The following is an 18,573-nucleotide window of genomic DNA, read 5'->3' as shown; positions in this document are numbered from 1 at the left end:
CTGACATTAAAATTTCTTCAGTTGATGTATTTTCTGCCATCACAGGCCTCAATACTGATAAGGCATATGGGCCTGATGGAGTCCCTCCTGTTTTTCTCAAGAACTGTGCTTCTGTGCTTACACTCTGCCTAGGCAAACTCTTTTGCCTTTGTCTATCAGTTTGTACCTTTCCTTCTTGCTGGAAGTTGCTCTCATTCAGCCAGTCCCAAAGAAGGGTGACCATTCCCAACCTTCTAACTATCGTCCAATTGCTTTAACATCCTGTATCTCAAAAGTTTTCGAGTCAATTCTTAATAGAAAAATTTTAAAGCATCTTCCCTATCACAACCTTCTTTCTGATCGTCAGTATGGGTTTCGTCAGGGACGCTCCACTGGCGATCGTCTTACCTACCTTTCAGACTCCTGGTTATCTTCCTTTCGGGACTTTTGTGAAAGCTTTGCACTTGACATCTCAAAGGCTTTTGATCGAGTCTGGCATAAATCTTTAATTTCCAAACTGCCCTCTTACTGTTTCTATCCTTCTATCTGTGCCTTCATCTCTAGCTTCCTTTCTGGTCGTTCTATAGCCGCTGTTGTAGATGGCCATCATTCTTCTCCTAGATTTATCAACAGTGGTGTTCCTTAGGGCTCTGTCCTATCACCAACTCTCTTCCTTATATTCGTCAATGACCTTCTAGGCTGTACATCTAACCCTATCCACTCATATGCTGATGACTCCACCCTTCAACTTTCCATTCGGTTCCCGCAACGTCCATCTCAGCAGTTACTTCAACAAACAAGGGATGAGGCTATGGCACACCTAATGTCTGATTTGGCTCGTATCTCTGACTGGGGTAAAAATAATCTGTTTTTTTTTATGCATCAATGACTCAGTTTTTACACCTATGAACCCAACAAAATCTTCCACAGGTATACCCACTAATATTCAAAAATACTCAGCTTAATCCTGCATCATCCTTGAACATGCTTCGGGTTTCATTTATTTGGGACTTATCTTGGAAAGATCATATTGCATATCTTGAAAATCTGCTTCCAAGAGATTAGGTGTGCCAAACCGACTCCGCTCCTTCTTCACCCTGGCACAAATGTTGACACTATACAGGGGTTTTATCCGCCCCTGTGTAGAGTACAACTCTCATGTGTAGGGAAGCTTCCCACATACAACTCTTCTCATTAGTGGTGGAGTCAAAGGTTTTTCGTCTTTTTAACTCTCCTCCTCTTACTAACTCTATTCAGCCTCTCTCTTTGCCACACTGTTGCATCTTTATCTCTTTTCTATCGCTACTTCAATGGTCACTGCTCCTCTGAACTGTCTGCATGCGTTCCTTCACCTCTAAGACAGGTGCATAGTACCTGTCTAGCTGCCCCAGGAAATTCTGCACATCAGCATGAGAACACGTGATGATGGACGCGTTGTGTGTGTGTGTGGGGGGGGGTCGTGTAATAATGGAAAATGGCATTTTTGAGCCGCTCCTTGCCTCTACCTCGTGTTCTGGGAGGTAAACTCGCGCATTCAAGGTTTCTGAGTATGATATTTGGTCACTCATGCACAAAGCAATTCGTGCACTCTGAGTTCCCGCACTAGGCAAGTGAACCATATATATATATATATATATATATATATATATATATAGTTACATAGCCTATGATTTCATCATCCTTTGTGTAATTCTAACGTACAGTGTGCTGCCTGTTTGATCACGAGCGTGTTCTACCTCTCTCCCCCCCTTCTACCGTTATAGTAGAGTAAGTCGTTCTTTCTGTTGTTCAGAGCGGGATTGTCAACTCTTTGTCCCCATGGCTTCATTTGCGCGTCCTTCTTACAAGTTGTATCAAGCTCTGCCGACCCCTATATAATGAGCTCAGTCTCTGCATTATTGCCACTTAGATCTACTCCTCATTTTGTTCACATCTCTGTCCTCCCCTGTACAGTCATTATTGTGAGTGCTCAGGAAGTCTCCAACCATCTAGCAGCTGTGTAAGTTGAGTATAAGTGTTATTGCATTTTGTTCTTGTACTGTATAGCATAAGTTTAATTTGTAGGCCTAGTGAAGTTTTTGTAATTTATGTAAAGGTTCTTATTGTCAGCAATTATTAATAATAGTTTGTATCTGTAATAATTTATCTTGCATTAACTGAGCATTACCCAGTGTATTTTCATTTTATCAGGGCTGACTTAGATAAATTTACTCTTGCTAATTTCGTGTTAATAGAGGCTATTGCAGATACCATATATTTAACCTGTTTTTGCCATTACATTATCCTTATGAGTCCTGAATGTTTTGTTGTTAGTTTGAGCATTAAACTTTAACTTGTAATTTTACCTAACTCTTTTGTTTTGAACCTGGAACTTTATGGGACAGTAGTGATTTTTAGTATTCTCACTTGGAGTGTACATTATCTTTCTCTGTTCCGTAACATAAATTTGGCGACCTCTCATCAGGATATTCAGGATATTATCATAAGGATATTGCTTGATATTTTGTGACTGTGATTTATTCATGATGTCTACTATTACTACACTTGATGAAGCCAAAGATTTTTTGTCAAATGTGCAAACAGTGTTGGATGTAGAAAACAGAACAAAGAATGAACTTAAGCTTGTTGCTCAACAGTTGGGAATTGCTGTTCGCTCTCATCATTCTAAAGATCAAATTGTTGACATGATTAATGAAAGCTTATTTAATGTAACTCCTCCAAATGAGCAAACGCAGATTGAAATAGCTAAGTTACAGTTAGCCCTGCAGGAGTCTCGTGCTAAGGAGGCTGAGGCACAAGTTGAAATTGCTATGATTCAGGCAGACCATGAGTATCGCATGAAACAAGGTGGAACTGGATCATCTAGCTCTGATGATTTTGATGTGGCTAAAAATGTTAAACTTGTCCCTCCTTTTAATGAATCCGATTTAACAAAGTATTTTCAGTTGTTTGAGAGGGTAGCTACAGGTTTTAATTGGCCCAAAAAGTATTGGCCAGTACTCCTTCAAACTGTTCTCACCGGTAAAGCTCAAGTAACTTATGCATCTTTGCCTCAGGATCAATCTGATAATTATGATGTAGTTAAAAGCTTGATTCTTAAGGCCTATGAGCTTGTTCCTGAAGCTTATAGAGTAAAATTTAAGACAACTTACAAGCAAGATAAGCAATCCCATGTTGAGTATGCAAAAATCAAAGAAGATCTGTTAGAGCAGTGGTTAAATTCTAAGAATGTGGATTCTGATTTTAACAAATTTAAGCAGATGATTTTGCTGGAGGACTTCAAAAGGTGTATTTATAAAGATGTAAGCCTATATCTTGATGAGAAAAGAATAGATAATTTGTCTGATGCTGCAGTTTTAGCTGATGAATATGTTCTCACTCCCAAGAGATATTCTAGAGGAAAAGGGAAAGCTGAGAGTAAGTACGTTGCCTCTACTCAGAGTACAGGTAACAGGAAAGAGAATAAAGATGATGTTTCTCAGGAAGTAAATACCAGCTTCACCTCTAGATTTCAGAAAAGTAAATGTACTTATTGTAGTAAGCTTGGTCATACTACGGAGAAATGTTTCAGGAGACAGCGTGATGTGAACAAAAGGAGTCTTTAAATATTCAGTCAATTGGTCTAGTGTCCACCCTTGAGAGTTCCCATAATTCTTTAACTGAGTTAACTGAACCTGCTTTGAGTGGTAACTTAAATTCTCATGATGGAGCTCCTCTTTTGAGCAGTAACGTGGGTGACACTCTCAAGAGTTCATGTGCTAATTTCCTGTCTGAAGGTTTTGTCAGTCCTCTGGACAGTAATGACAGGAAATCAGTTAAAATATATCGTGATACAGGTGCTTGCCAATCCCTTATGCTGACCAGTATTCTAGGCTCTAATGTTAATTCCTCTGATGAAACTGTAATCTTACAAGGTGTGGGGAATAATTACTTCTCTGTCCCTCTGTGCAGAGTGAATTTAGAGTCTGGTTTTGTTAATGGTTCCGTTATGGTTGGGTTGGTTGAGACACTCCCAATGTCAGGTGTAACTTTCTTACTTGGAAATGATATTGGTGTAAGTCAAGTGTGTCCAGCTCCTCAGTTGTCTAGTGAGCCAGTGGCTGCGACCCAGGATTGTGATGTCCCTGATGTGTTCCCTGCATGTGCTGTCACTAGGGCTAAGTCTAAAGTTACTAGTGATTTAGAGGATAATGATGATGATGATGTTATCCTAGCTGACACTTTTCTTGCTAATTTGGACCACTCACCAGATGAGGCAGTACCCCGTAGTGTTGATAATTTGTCTCGTCAAGAGTTGGTTGAGTTGCAGGTTGCTGACCCTGAGTTGAAAGGTCTAGCTAACTCTGCTTGCAGTGAGGAAGAGTCAGCTGGTGCTTCTACTTGTTATTATGTAAAGTCAGGAGTACTTATGAAGAAGTGGAGACCCCCAACAGTATCAGCCGACTGTGAATGGGAGGTTGTACATCAAGTTGTCATCCCTCGTGTTTGTAGGCAGGATATCATTAGAGTGGCTCATGATTCCAGTTTGGCAGGACACCTTGGAGTGAGGAAGACTGTGGCACGCATTTTGAAACACTTCTACTGGCCAGGTATCTTCAGGGATGTTTCCTGGTATTGTAAGTCTTGTCACACCTGTCAAGTTGTGGGGAAGTGTAATCAGACCGAAAAGGTTGCACCTCTAGTTCCCATTCCTCCTTTTGAGGCGCCTTTCACCCGTGTGATGGTGGATATTGTGGGCCCTCTTCCTAAGACTTCTTCAGGATTTTCTTATGTGTTGACCCTGATTGATATGGCTACTCGTTATCCTGAAGCCATTCCACTTAGAAATATCTCAGCAAAGAAAGTGGTTAAGGAAATGCTAGGGTTCTTCACAAAGTTTGGTCTGCCCAAGGAGGTACAGTCAGACCGGGGAAGTAATTTCATGTCAAACGTTTTCAAGCAGTCTCTGAAAGAGTTGGGCATCACCCAGATCACGTCTTCAGCTTACCATCCCCAGACCCAAGGAGCGTTGGAGAGATATCATCAAACACTCAAATCGATGCTCAAGAAATACTGTTTGGAACATCAGAAAGACTGGGATAAAGGTCTTCCATTTGTTGTGTTTGCCACAAGAGAATCTCCAAATGAATCACTGGGCTTCTCACCTTTTGAACTACTGTTTGGCCATGAAGTAAGAGGACCCCTTAAGCTACTCAAGGAATGCTGGCTGTTGGAGGAAGATGACGTCAACCTGCTGGAGTATGTGATGAAGTTCAAAGAACGGCTGTCCACTGCTTTACAGCTGGCGAGAGAGAATTTAGGAGCTGCTCAGGAGAAAATGAAGACTTGGTATGATAAGAAGTCCAGGTTACGCCACTTTCAGCCAGGAGATCAGGTTTTGATTCTGCTACCGGTGCATGGGCAACCTCTTCAAGCCAAGTTTAGTGGTCCTTATTTCGAGGAGAAGAAACTCAGTGATGTCAACTATGTCATCGCCACACCAGATCGTAGAAAGAACAAGCAACTATGTCACATCAACATGCTAAAGTTATATCACAGGCGGGACGAAAATAATCCAGTCTGCACTGTAGCTGTTCCACCCGAGTCTGCAAGTGAAGCTCTCCCATGCAGTATGAGCCTGAGTGATAGTTTGGGGAAGAATCCTGATATCATGAATGATCTCCAGAATAAGATTTCTCATCTACCTCCCGAGGAAAGGCAAGAGTTTTCGGCATTACTGCAGGAGTACCCGCAAGTGTTCCGTGCTACCCCAGGAAGAACCATTGTGTTGATGCATGATGTCGATGTTGGAGACGCAAAGCCAATTAAACTGCCTCCTTACCGTGTGAACCCAGTGAAAGTTCCTCTCATCCAGAAGGAGCTTGGCTACCTGTTGGAGCACAAGATGATTGAGCCATGTCAGAGCGAGTGGAGTTCTCCTGTCACTCTAGTTCCTAAGCCAGGTGGGTCACAGTGGCTTTGCATTGACTACAGACGTGTTAATCAGATAACCAAAACAGACACTTACCCTCTCCCTCGTGTGGAAGATTGCATAGACAAGATCGGAAAGGCTAGGTACATAAGTAAGTTTGATTTGTTAAAGGGATACTGGCAAGTACCTATGACTGAACGTGCTAGGGAGATCTCATGTTTTGTTACACTAGGAAAGACTTTTGCATGTTCTGTAATGCCATATGGTATGAAGAATGCACCAGCCACATTTCAGAAGCTCATGAATGTTGTAACCGAGGGTTTGGCAGGGTGTGTTGTTTATATTGATGATGTATTAATCTTCAGTGACAACTGGAAAGATCACCTATGCCATGTCAGTAAATATCTCGAGCGTTTGGTTCATGCTAATCTTGTAGCTAATTTATCAAAGTGTGAGTTTGGTCAAGCTAAAGTTCAGTACCTTGGGTATGTAATTGGTGATGGACATGTTGCAGCACCAGCAGCTAAGGTTCAGGTTATAAGTGATCTTCCCAGACCTAAAAGTAGGAAAGAGCTACAAAGATTTTTGGGAATGGTAGGTTATTACCGGAGATTTGTTCTTAACTTTTCAATTCTTGTATCACCACTTACAGACCTACTGAAAAAGGGAGTTAAATTTGTCTGGACCGATGACTGTGAATCCTCTTTCAACAAACTTAAAGCTATTCTATTAAGTCAGCCAGTGCTCACTACTCCAAGTTTTGCTAAGCCTTTTAAGATGGCTGTTGATGCAAGTGATACAGGAGCTGGGGCTGTTTTGCTGCAAGAGGATGATCAGGGTATTGAACATCCTGTATCTTATTACAGTAAGAAGTTCACTCCACCTCAAAAGAACTACTCAACTATTGAGAAAGAGCTTTTGGCCTTGATTTTGGGTTTACAGCATTTTTCATTTTATTTGTGTTCTGGTTTTGACCCCATAGTCATTTATACCGATCATAACCCACTGAAATTCCTTAGTAAGTTTAAAGATAAAAATCAGAGACTGACAAGATGGAGTCTACTTCTTCAGGAGTATTCATTAGACATACAACATGTCAAGGGGAAAGAAAATGTTATTGCAGATTGCTTATCTAGACTTTAGACAGATTATTTTAGAGTAATAAGAAATTTCCTTTGTAAATTTCTTTTTCTTTGTGGGGAGGTGTTACATAGCCTATGATTTCATCATCCTTTGTGTAATTCTAACGTACAGTGTGCTGCCTGTTTGATCACGAGCGTGTTCTACCTCTCTCCCCCCCCTTCTACCGTTATAGTAAAGTAAGTCGTTCTTTCTGTTGTTCAGAGCGGGATTGTCAACTCTTTGTCCCCATGGCTTCGTTTGCGCGTCCTTCTTACAAGTTGTATCAATCTCTGCCGGCCCCTATATAATGAGCTCAGTCTCTGAATTATTGCCACTTAGATCTACTCCTCATTTTGTTCACATCTCTGTCCTCCCCTGTACAGTCATTATTGTGAGTGCTCAGGAAGTCTCCAACCATCTAGCAGCTGTGTAAGTTGAGTATAAGTGTTATTGCATTTTGTTCTTGTACTGTATAGCATAAGTTTAATTTGTAGGCCTAGTGAAGTTTTTGTAATTCATGTAAAGGTTCTTATTGTCAGCAATTATTAATAATAGTTTGTATCTGTAATAATTTATCTTGCATTAACTGAGCATTACCCAGTGTATTTTCATTTTATCAGGGCTGACTTAGATAAATTTACTCTTGCTAATTTCGTGTTAATAGAGGCTATTGCAGTTAACCATATATTTAACCTGTTTTTGCCATTACATTATCCTTATGAGTCCTGAATGTTTTGTTGTTAGTTTGAGCATTAAACTTTAACTTGTAATTTTACCTAACTCTTTTGTTTTGAACCTGCAACTTTACAGAACAGTAGTGATTTTTTTAGTATTCTCACTTGGAGTGTACATTTTCTTTCTCTGTTCCATAACAATATATATATATATATATACTTAGAGAGAGAGAGAGAGTTACACATGAGGTCAATTAGCAGTCACTCACATGAGGTCAGTCTGTTCAGATGTCTCGTGGCATTCCTGATTTAGCTAGGTGTACTCACCTGTTGTGAGAAATGTCAATGAGCTTTAGTGATCTGTGATAGTGTTGTGCTAGTGTGTTGTAGTGATCTGTGACAGTGTTGTGCTAGTGTGTTGTAATGACCTGTCAGTGTTGTGCTAGTGACTTGTGATAGTGTTGTGTTAGTGTGTTGCAGTGAGCTGTGATACCTTTGTGTGAATTTGTGCGTGATGCCTTTCTCTACTGAGAGTTTTGTCCCCGCTGCAGGTTTTGAGAAGGACTAACTTCAGTTAACCCGTCACGTCCCAAGCTATTTCGCACCTCCGACACCCCTCAATCCCGAGGTATTTTCGAAATAAAATTTCTTGGCTAAAACCTCCGCTTTTGGTGAGAAACATCGAAATTTCATAGAGAAATCGCTCACCTGAGGTTTAAAATACTCGATCCAGGTAGCAGTACCTCCTTACCTGACTGGGTTTTCTAACAGGCTGGCACCAAAGAAAATGAGTTCTATGGGAGGGTAACTATTTCACACCACTCATAAATGGTATTTATTTATTTACTTGGTATGAATTTATATGTAGTATGAGAGTATATTGGTTTTCAAACAGTAATATAGGCATTATAAGCATTGTTTCACTCACTAACTCATCACCATACCTGACCTTCTTTTGCCACATTACCTGATCATCATTTCTAACTGTTTCTTCCTCTGATGCTATGTAAAGTTTGTCCTCCACATTGTCATCGACTGGGGAATCACTCTAGCCCTGAATGTCTTTATTGGCCAGGTCGCTGGTAACAGGTGAATTGCCAAGACAATGGCGTGCGAGAGGGGGGAGGTTATGCGGTGTAAGGCATTGTCCCTGCTTGGCATCTTGTAGAGGAATAGAGGAAGGTGTCCTATGTATACATATGAAAAATCACGCGGGATAATTAAAAATTGTGCAAATTATGAACCTTGCAATTGCGCGACATACCAGTACGTCGACGGGACTGGCAAATGCAAAATGTTGCAACATACCCATACGTCGACGGGATGCCTCGGGTTACAGGAAGGACTTCCGAAATTGAAGCAGGAGGTACAGGATCTCTGGCAGGAGAAGTCACAAATCAGGGAATTGTTGGAGACGTTGGAGGAGAGAGGAAAAAAAGGTTGAAGGTTAGACACTTGTTCACAAGGGAGCATCCTTAAGAAACAAGCGGAGATAAAAACCACAAATGGATCGACACATTACAAGACAAATTAAGGGAAGGCAAAGACGGAAGTAGAGGAGAAGGATGGTGAGAAAACTTCCCATACAGGGAAGTATACATAGATCAAGAAAGGTAAGAAAATGTTCTCATTGTTGGAGACTCCCAGGTAAGACATCTAAACAGAGCAATGTATACTCCACTCACTAAACATGTGTGTCTTCTGGAGGCCAGGGTGGGAAATGTGATAGAAAAAATCTCAATTATCGTGAAGGATAATGAAGACAAACCCACTGTGTGCCTCAGTGTATGAGGCAATGATATTGGTAGGCGAAAGAGTGAGGTACTGCTGCAGCAGTACAAGGTTATGTTGGAGATGGTTAGGGAGAGAGGAGGAATCCCTGTAGTGCTTCGTGTTTTGCCTTGGATGGGAGTTGGGAGGGAATGGTTGAGCAGGGTGATAGGTTTTATTTGCCGCCTTGAAAGGTATTACAAAGATAATGCAATACCTTTCAGCTGGCACCAGTTTTATGGATGGAGTGCCATGTATAGTTGGGATGGGACTCATCTTAGTAGGCAGGGAGTTATTGTTTTAGCTGGAATGATGGGGAGTTAGTTTTTATTTTATTTTATTTTATCTGTTTTAGGTTGAGAATTAGATGTACAGGAAGTTACAGCAACTACACTCAGAAATCATTATCATCAGGTTTGGACAGATGCAGCAAGACTTGCAAAAGTAAGAACAACAGTTTAACCATTAGTTTAGATACATCCACTCAGGCACCTCAAAATGAGCAAGCGATGATACAGGACAGAGGAAGCGGTGATAGAGGAGGGATAAATGATATTACAGAAAATTGGTATATTAGTAAAGAGCTTCCCAGTTAGTAACAAAGTAAAAAATAGTAAGTCCCAAGGTAGAGGTATAACTACTCGTAATATCCTGAAAGTGTACTAGACAAAGAGCAGGAGATTACATGATAAAATGGATGAACTGAGGGCTTTAATTTGTAGAGAAAATAGATATTGCCGTTTTAGTGAAACTTGGATGAGTACAGTTACTTGAGAATTTTTAGCAGAATACCAGATAAAGGGGCATAATATTTTTGTGTCAAACAATCTGGGAAGAAAGGGGTGCGAGGTAGCTATTTATGTAAAAGATTCGTTAAACTGTTATAATAAAGCAGACATTAAAGTAAATAGGGACACGGAAATTACCTGGGTTGAAATTAGTAACAATTGGGAGCAATTTGTCTTAGGAGCTATTTACAGATCTTCAAGATTAAGTAGAGCAGATGGTAAATACCACTGTGAGGAAATTAGGAAAGCATCACAGTCCACCCTAGTAATAATCGTAGGGGGTCTTAATGTGCCAAGGATAGACTGGCGAAATCAGACAGGGGATGCAGAGTCAGATGAATTTCTAGAGGTAGTACAGGATAAATTCCTTTATCAGTATATCAGGGAGCCCACCAGAGGTAATAATATATCAGAGTTGGTTTTAGATAATAAAGAAACTATCATTATTGATATAGAGGTTGGTGGACGACTTGGCAATAGCAATCAGGAAGAAATTAAGTTTAAACTGTTCTGAAAATCCCTCCACCGTTCCTGATTTTCGTCTAGGAGATTTTGATGGATTAAGAGCTTATTTTAGAACGGTATTCCATAGGGAGACCAGGTACTTTAGGGAGAGACAGGTCAGTGGGGAATCCCACATCATAGGTGAGGGGCAGGAAACGGTGGGAATGTGCACCAAGTCTCTGGGAAAAGTGGAAATGTAGTTCAGGTGACAGGAATTAACTCAGGTTCAGTACCAAGCAGCCGTTCGGCCAGTGAGAATTATAATGAGTTAGTAAATATAATACACAGAGGCCAAGATAGATATATCCCTTCAAAACCGTTTAGAACTAATAATTCAGATCCAAGATAGTTAAACAACAAATTAAAATGTCTCATAGGCCAAAAGAAAGGAATATGTAGAAAAACAGAGCGTGTAGAGGAACACTTACGTAACCGGTACGCGATATTTAATAGAAAAGTAAAGAGGGAGATACAGAAAGCAAAGAAGAAGTTATGAAGTTAAGGTTGCTAGTGAATCGAAAGAAACCCCTATGCGTTTTTATCAAATATACCATACGAAAAATATGGATAGGATAGGACTTCACAGAACAGAATCAGGTGACATTACCAGTGAAGATAGAGAAATGTGCTCCATCCTAAATAATTATTTCATATCAGTATTTACCAAGGAAAGTCTAGACCTGGTCCCTTAAGCAACAAATATTTACTGTGATAATACGGAAAATATTCTTAGTAAAATAACCATTAGTAAGGAGGACGTGTTCACAGAAATTAATAAGTTGAAACCTCAAAAATAACCAGGTCCGGACGATATATACTCAAAAATTACAAAAGAAACCAAAGAAGACTTATGTCAGCCACTTTTAATGTTATTTAATTACTCTTTAGTTTCAGGACAAGTTCCAGAGGTGTGGAAGGCTGCAACGTAGTGCCCATTTTTAAAACGCATGATGAAGTAGTTGCGTCGAATTATCATGTGATAAGCCTAACGTCAGTAGTAGGAAAATTGCTAGAGTCAGTTTTGGCAAATAGATTAGAGAACACTTAGAAAGAATTAATCTTACAAATAAAAGTCAGCACGGATTCAGACAAGGATGATCCCGCCTCACAAACTTGCTGTCATTCTAGGAAGTCTGTGAGGCAGTAGAGAGCGATAAAGCGTACGATATTATTTACCTGGACTTTAGTAAAGCTCTTGATAAGGCCCCACGTGAAAGGTTAGAAAGATTCAAGCACACGGTATAGACGGCGATATCTTAAAACGCATAGAGTCCTGGACTCCTGGCTGAAAGGACAGTAAGTGGAACTAAGTCGGACTGGGGATTAGTAACTAGTGGTGTGCCACAGGGTTCAGTATTCGGTCCCTTATTACTTATTATGTATATATCAATGATATAGATTAAGGAATCCGTAGTAGTATCAGCATATTTGCCGACGACACAAAAATAAGGTGTATCATAAACTCCACAATGTGATTAGCCTGAATGAGGGATGCCATAACTTTAAAAAAAGGCCTCGATATAATGTCCAAATGGTCTAAAACTTGGCAGAAGGAATTTAACGTCGAAAAATGTAAAGTACAGTACTTAACGTAGGCAAGACTATTGGAGATATTATATACAGCTTAGATAACAAAGAAATTAATAAATCGGAATGCGAGAAAGATCCAGGAGATATGGTTAGCAAATACCTCAGACCAAGGCAACAGTGTATTAACACGAGAAATAAAGCAAGTAGGGTCCTAGGATTTATTTCGAGAAGTGTGACCAATAGGTCATCGAAAGTAATATTGTAAGTTTATCTATCATTAGTAAGGCCACATTTAAACTACGATGTACAGTTTTGTTGTCCTTACTATAGAACATACATTAACTCGTTAGAAAATGTACAGAGAAGAATAACAAAAATGATACTTGATGTTCGGAACCAGTCACATGAAGACAGACTAAAAAGACTTACGTCTGCACTCACTAGAGAGGCGTAGAGTAAGGGGAATCTTAACTGAGGTGGTTAAGTGGATGAAGGGAATAAACAAGGGAGATATTAGCAAGCTACTTAAAGTGAGCATACAGAAGAGAGCTAAAAATAATGGTTTCAAACTATAAAAATTCCGTTTCGGTAAGGAAATAGGTAGATATTGGTTTGTAGCAGAGTAGCAGACGAATGGAATAAGTTACCTAGTAAAGTAGTTTCTGCCTCCTCCACTGAGAGTTTCAAGCAATTGCTAGATAAAAATATGACAAATAAGGGGTGGGTTTAGAAAAAAATAAAATCTAACAGCCAATACTAATTCATTCTTTTTTTCCTTTTTAGGTTCCACTATGATAGTTCTTTTTCTCCTTTGACACTTTGCTATAAAATGCCCACGGCAGTTTTTCTATACTGCGTGGTGTTCATCTGACTTTTTCCTGCCGGCTTCGGCTGGAAGGTTTGGAGGAAGGGGAAAAGCTTTCTGCTTTCCTATCCCTATCTCACTCTAGTAGTTCAGTTAATCTTCTAGGAGCTGCCTAGCATGGACCAACTGACCTACTGCAGTTATCCTCTCTTCTTACGTTCTCATATACGACTACTGGTATATATATATATATATATATATATATATATATATATATATATATATATATATATATATATATATATATATTCCCTCTCTCTCTCTCTCTCCACACACGCATGTGTGTGTGTGTGTGTGTTTGTGTGTGTGTGTGTGTGCTGAGTTAGACGACGACATTTGTGTCGTTGTTCTTTCTTATGTTTTCAGTTTTCCTCACTAATAATCTTCCTTCGTGGGAGAGATCGAAAACTAACTCTCCAAAGTTGTTCATTTTTATTTGACGTTTCGTCTACAGAGAGACATAATCAGGAATGGAAAGACCACAACCACATATTGGAATATGATATGTTTACATAGATACATGTGAAGCATATGGATACATAATTTAAAGGTACTACACATCAAAAATAATGTAAGTATAACTAAATGACAGTTTTCTGTATTCTTCGTTCAAGGGAGTAAACAAAAGGAAAGACACATGCTATGTATACAACCTTCATAAGTAGCTACAGTAGAATAACGAATGATTTTTTATTTCTCAACGAACATGTTGAAAAACTTTTCGAGTATACTTTTTACCTAAATATAAGAGAAAGAGCACCGATGTTTAATATACAAACTAACATGACTACGAACATGGCCTTGTTTGATGGTGCTACACGCAGCCGTACAAGGAACAACGACACTCTCACCTCAGGTCAGATAATCAGCTTAACCCTTTCCCTGCCTGTCCCCTGTCTACACCACCCCTCACATCTCTGCAATATAACTATTCGATTTTTCAAGCTAATAAAGTACTTGTTAATATTAAAACACCATGCATTTAAATACCTTATACAGGAAAGATACATCAAGACAGTACAGATGACACCTTGTGTACTACATACTGATATTGTAGAGCTAAAACTAAACATGTGTTGTTCCTATATCTGTATTCATACCCGACGCACAGGCTGGGGGTCTTGGGCGCGGCTAGATCGAATGCTTGCTGATCTTCTCAAGCATGTGAGGGGTGGTGTAGACAGGGGACAGGCAGGGAAAGGGTTAAGCTGATTATCTTACCTGAGGTGAGAGTGTCGTTGTTCTTTGTACGGCTGCGTGTAGCACCATCAAACAAGGCCATGTTCGTAGTCATGTTAGTTTGTATATTAAACATCGGTGCTCTTTCTCTTATATAAATTGCTTCTCTCATTTTCAGTTTTCTCATGTCATTGCAATGCGTGGCAGTTTTGGTGTTCTGGGCTATACTGTCTTTGTCAACATCAGTTCCGTGATGTCCTAGATGATGGCTTCATCCTGTACATGCAGAAATAGCCGAAGACGTAGGGAGCAAGCCATCTGACCTATGTAGGTTTGATTACGAGGCCCGCAGTCCACGGTAGTACATTGATATTCATACACTGTATTGGTTTTAGACAACATCCCAGTCTGACATGTATGTATATTTTATATTATTCCTTCTGTACATAGAATTTCCTGTAATGTAGGTAAAATGTTTATTCGAAAAGTTTTGATAAATGTCTTGAGGAAAAAAAGAAAAAAACATTCAGTATTCTAGCCACTCCAGCAGGTTGTATATATAACGTGTGTCTTTCCTTATGCACACTCCCTTGTATAAGGAATATGGAAAATTGTTAGTTATACTTAAATTATTTTTGATGTGTAGTACCTTTAAATTATGTATCCATTTGCTCCACACGTATCTATGTAAACATATCATATTCCAATATGTGGCTGTGGTCTTTCCACTCCTGATAATGTTTCTCTGTAGATGAATCAGCTGCTGTTTGCAGATGACACGATAATGGAGGCTGATTCGGAAGAAAATTGAGACAGTTGGCAGAGGAGTTTGGAAGGGTGTGTGATAGGAGGAAATTGAGAGTAAATGAGAGTAAGAGTAAAGTGATGAAGTGTGTAAGGTTGGTAGATGGTAGGAGGATGAACGTAGTTTTGAATGGTTAGTTGTTTGAGGAGGTAGAGTGTTTTAAGTATTTGGGGTCACATGGTGCTGTGGATGGAAGAATAGATACAGAGGTGAAGTTTAGAATGAATGAAGTAGGAAGGGTGCTGGGGGGAACGAAAAAAGTGTTTAGCTGCCTTTCACTTAGAACAGATGTAAAAAGAAGGCATATGAGGATGTAGTGGTAACGGTTGCATTATATGTGGCTGAAACTTGGATTTTGGGTGTAGTAGAGAGGAAGAATTTGAATGTAATGGAGATGAGGTGTCTGAGAGACGCGTACGGATCGAGTGAGAAAAGATGAAATGCGAAGGAGAACTGGAGTTATGTGGGAGATGGCTGATCGAGTTGACCAGAAGAGTTGTGATGGTTTGGGCATTTGGAGAGAATAGATAAAGAGCAATTGGTGAAAAAGATAACTGAACTGGATGTGAGAAGTGTAAGGCTGAGAGGACGACTACGAACAGGATGGATGGACAGTGTGAAAAGAATGTTAGATGCAAAAGCGACGTCTGTAGAGTAAGGAAGAGTCGCTGCGTGTAATAGGGATGACTGGAGAGAAACTGTGAATGAATAAATGGTGACGCAGCCGCAAGGGGATATTCTCCCGCATCTGGTCTGATCAGCTGATCAGGTCAGGTGTGGGTATGGGGATGGATCCCTCATGATGTGGCAGGGGTAAACCAGCTTTGCTGTCAGGCCCTGCTGTAGATGTCGCTGATTGCGCTGTGCAGTTGTCCCTCGGGTGGTGTGGTATAGTGAGGATCTGTCCCATCTCCCCTTCGGGTAGGATACGAGTAAATGTGTGTGTGTGTGTGTGTGTGTGTGTGTGTGTGTGTGTGAGTAAATTGGGAGTGTGTCGTCCTGTCTAAGCTACCCCCTTTTCTTTGGGGAAAGTTGCCTAGGTATACAGACAGATGATTGTTGCTACAGAGTTTAAGCTTACTGGACTCTCTACTGTAGTCATTCAGGCACCAATAAGGATTTTCACGATCAAGGCAATTCATTCTAACGAAGCCTCATATAATGCTTCATTTTAGCAACTAAGGGTTTTCATACGCAAGGAGCTCAGCTTTACTAAGCCCCATTTGATGTTTCAGTGTATCTCCCAAAGGATTTATCATGCAAGTTACTCCTGCGAATCCCTACATGGTACCTGACTTTGGCAAAATCCCGAGTAGTCTGTATGTTTATAATACATTTGTACTTGTTAAGTACTGTAGGTAGGATTCCTCGTGTTTAGTCGTGAGCCACACTGGCACTAGTTACTTGTATGTTTAAGACTTGAATTAAAAATTCTGAAATACTTGATCTCTTTATCTGAATCATCTGCTTTATTGATACTGTTGTTGTTGTTGTTGTTGTTGTTCTTGTTGTTGTTGTTGGTGGTGGTGGTGGTGGTGGTGGTGGTGGTGGCTGATAGTGGTGAAGATTCTGTTGTTGTTACTTTTTTTCTTGCCTCAGGTTCATCTGAATATGAACTCAATAGACAGGTTTTTAAAGTTGTCCTTTTCTTGAGAACCAGGATCGCCTTTTCGGGGGGCAGGGTGTTAAGGGACGTTTATAGGAAGGCAATGAAACTGCCCAATTACATCAATGCCACATCATGAAGGCCTCCTTCTCTAATACCTCTCTTGATAATAGGCTTGTCAAATGTCAACAACACATTTCTATCTTGCTGTACTGTCACCAATTCAATGCATGAAGGGTGAAGAATAAAAAACTCATTTGTATTTTCTGCTATAAATAAAATGGTAAAAAGTACGTTGAGAATTAGGGTCATATCGCTTTCGCTTTATAGTATATTCATTGCCTAGGAGTAGCAAGAATAGTTAATGATAACACCTTTCTGTTACGAGCTGTTAGAGACGTTAATAAAATCATGTTAATTACTTCGAGTAATTCACAAGACCGGCTGCGCGTGATAGAAATGATTGGAGAGAAATTGTGAATGAATAAATGATGATACAGCCCTGAGGGGATATTATCCCGCATTTAGTTTGAGCAGCTGACCAGGTCAGGTGCGGGAAAGGGGATGGGTCCACTATGATGTAGCAGAGGTAAACCAGCTCTGCTGTCGGGCCCTGCTGCGGATGTCACTGATTCCACTGTGCAGTTGACCCTTGTGCAGTGTGGTGCAGTGAAGATCTGTCCCTTCTCCCCTTCGGGCTATGATGCGAATGAATGTGAGTGGATGAGTAAAGTGGGAGTGTGTCGTCCTGCCTCGCTACCTCTCTTTCCTTGGGGGAAATAGTCTAGGTATATAGAAAGATAGAATGACTTCGTTTTTATTTTTTTTCTGAATCTGGCTTTACATGCACCTCATAAGAGGGTATGGACTTGTGACATATATTTTTTTTCCTTTAGGTTAAAAATACAATATTAATACACAGTGTTCCCCTGGACGCCTTTTGTACATTATTCATGTTTCCTCCAAATGATTACTAATAGTATGAATGCAACAGTAATGATGCCCTAAGGCTGAAGGGGTAGGGTGTATCATACTTTTCACTTTTTTTAAATCAATAACTAGGGGTGTTAAAAGGCTGTGGTTCCACATGTTAAACACAAAGGAGAAAATTTCAAAAAATTCTAATAACCTTTACCTACATCAATCAAGGTCAGAAAAGGTCAAAATAGGTTTTTTTTAATTCATCGAAAATGGTCGTGTAATACCTCATAGTAAAGATCTCAGCGAGGAAATCACAAATTTACCCATAAAAACTATGAAATTCTACTTAACTGTGATTTATATGGTTAAAAAGGTCAACATCATAAAGTGTATTAATCAGTTTTATTCTCTTTCAGGTGCTATATCATGTTCTTGCTCAAACTACAATAACGCTACTGTTATCACTCTGCATCCACCCCCCCCCCCTTTCCATAGGGGTGAGTGCTAACCAGCCTTATTGGAATAACTTTATAATGTGTGTATCTTGATTTCTCTTGACATTTGAGATCAAATTTCAAAGATTGTTTTATTCCAATTGCTATGTGTGTAACATTGCCTTGTATATACTGTATTTGTTACAGGCTTATTGCTGATACAAAATGGTAGAGTCACAGGTCAGAACAAGGAAAAAGTCAAGTTCTCATCTTAGTAATTTTGTTGATGCTGGGCAAGAAATACTTGTATCTGACCTTCCAACTGTGAGGGATTTCCTACGGTTTGGAATCTACTTGAGGGATCAAAGTACTGATAACAGAAGGACTTACCCAGTGAATCAGTTGGTGCAAGACATCTACCCTAGTCTGATGTCTCAGTGGAGTAAAGCTAATCCCCTGTTCAAACCTCCGGTTATTAATGAAAA

The 18,573-nt window shown here is 39.9% G+C and overlaps 1 pseudogene; it reads right to left on the bottom strand.

Annotated features, from left to right (window-relative positions):
- Positions 1 to 14,425, bottom strand: part of LOC145395802 (uncharacterized) — a 47,724-nt pseudogene extending 33,299 nt beyond the window's left edge.
- Positions 14,426 to 18,573: the final 4,148 nt, after the last annotated feature.

Source organism: Coenobita brevimanus, chromosome 33, assembly GCF_032717465.1.
Source record: "Coenobita brevimanus isolate Jiangsu-jjx chromosome 33, ASM3271746v2, whole genome shotgun sequence".
NCBI lineage: Eukaryota > Metazoa > Arthropoda > Malacostraca > Decapoda > Coenobitidae > Coenobita > Coenobita brevimanus.
The sequence above is the reverse complement of the archived record's forward strand: the minus strand, read 5'-3'. Positions and strand labels throughout refer to the sequence as shown.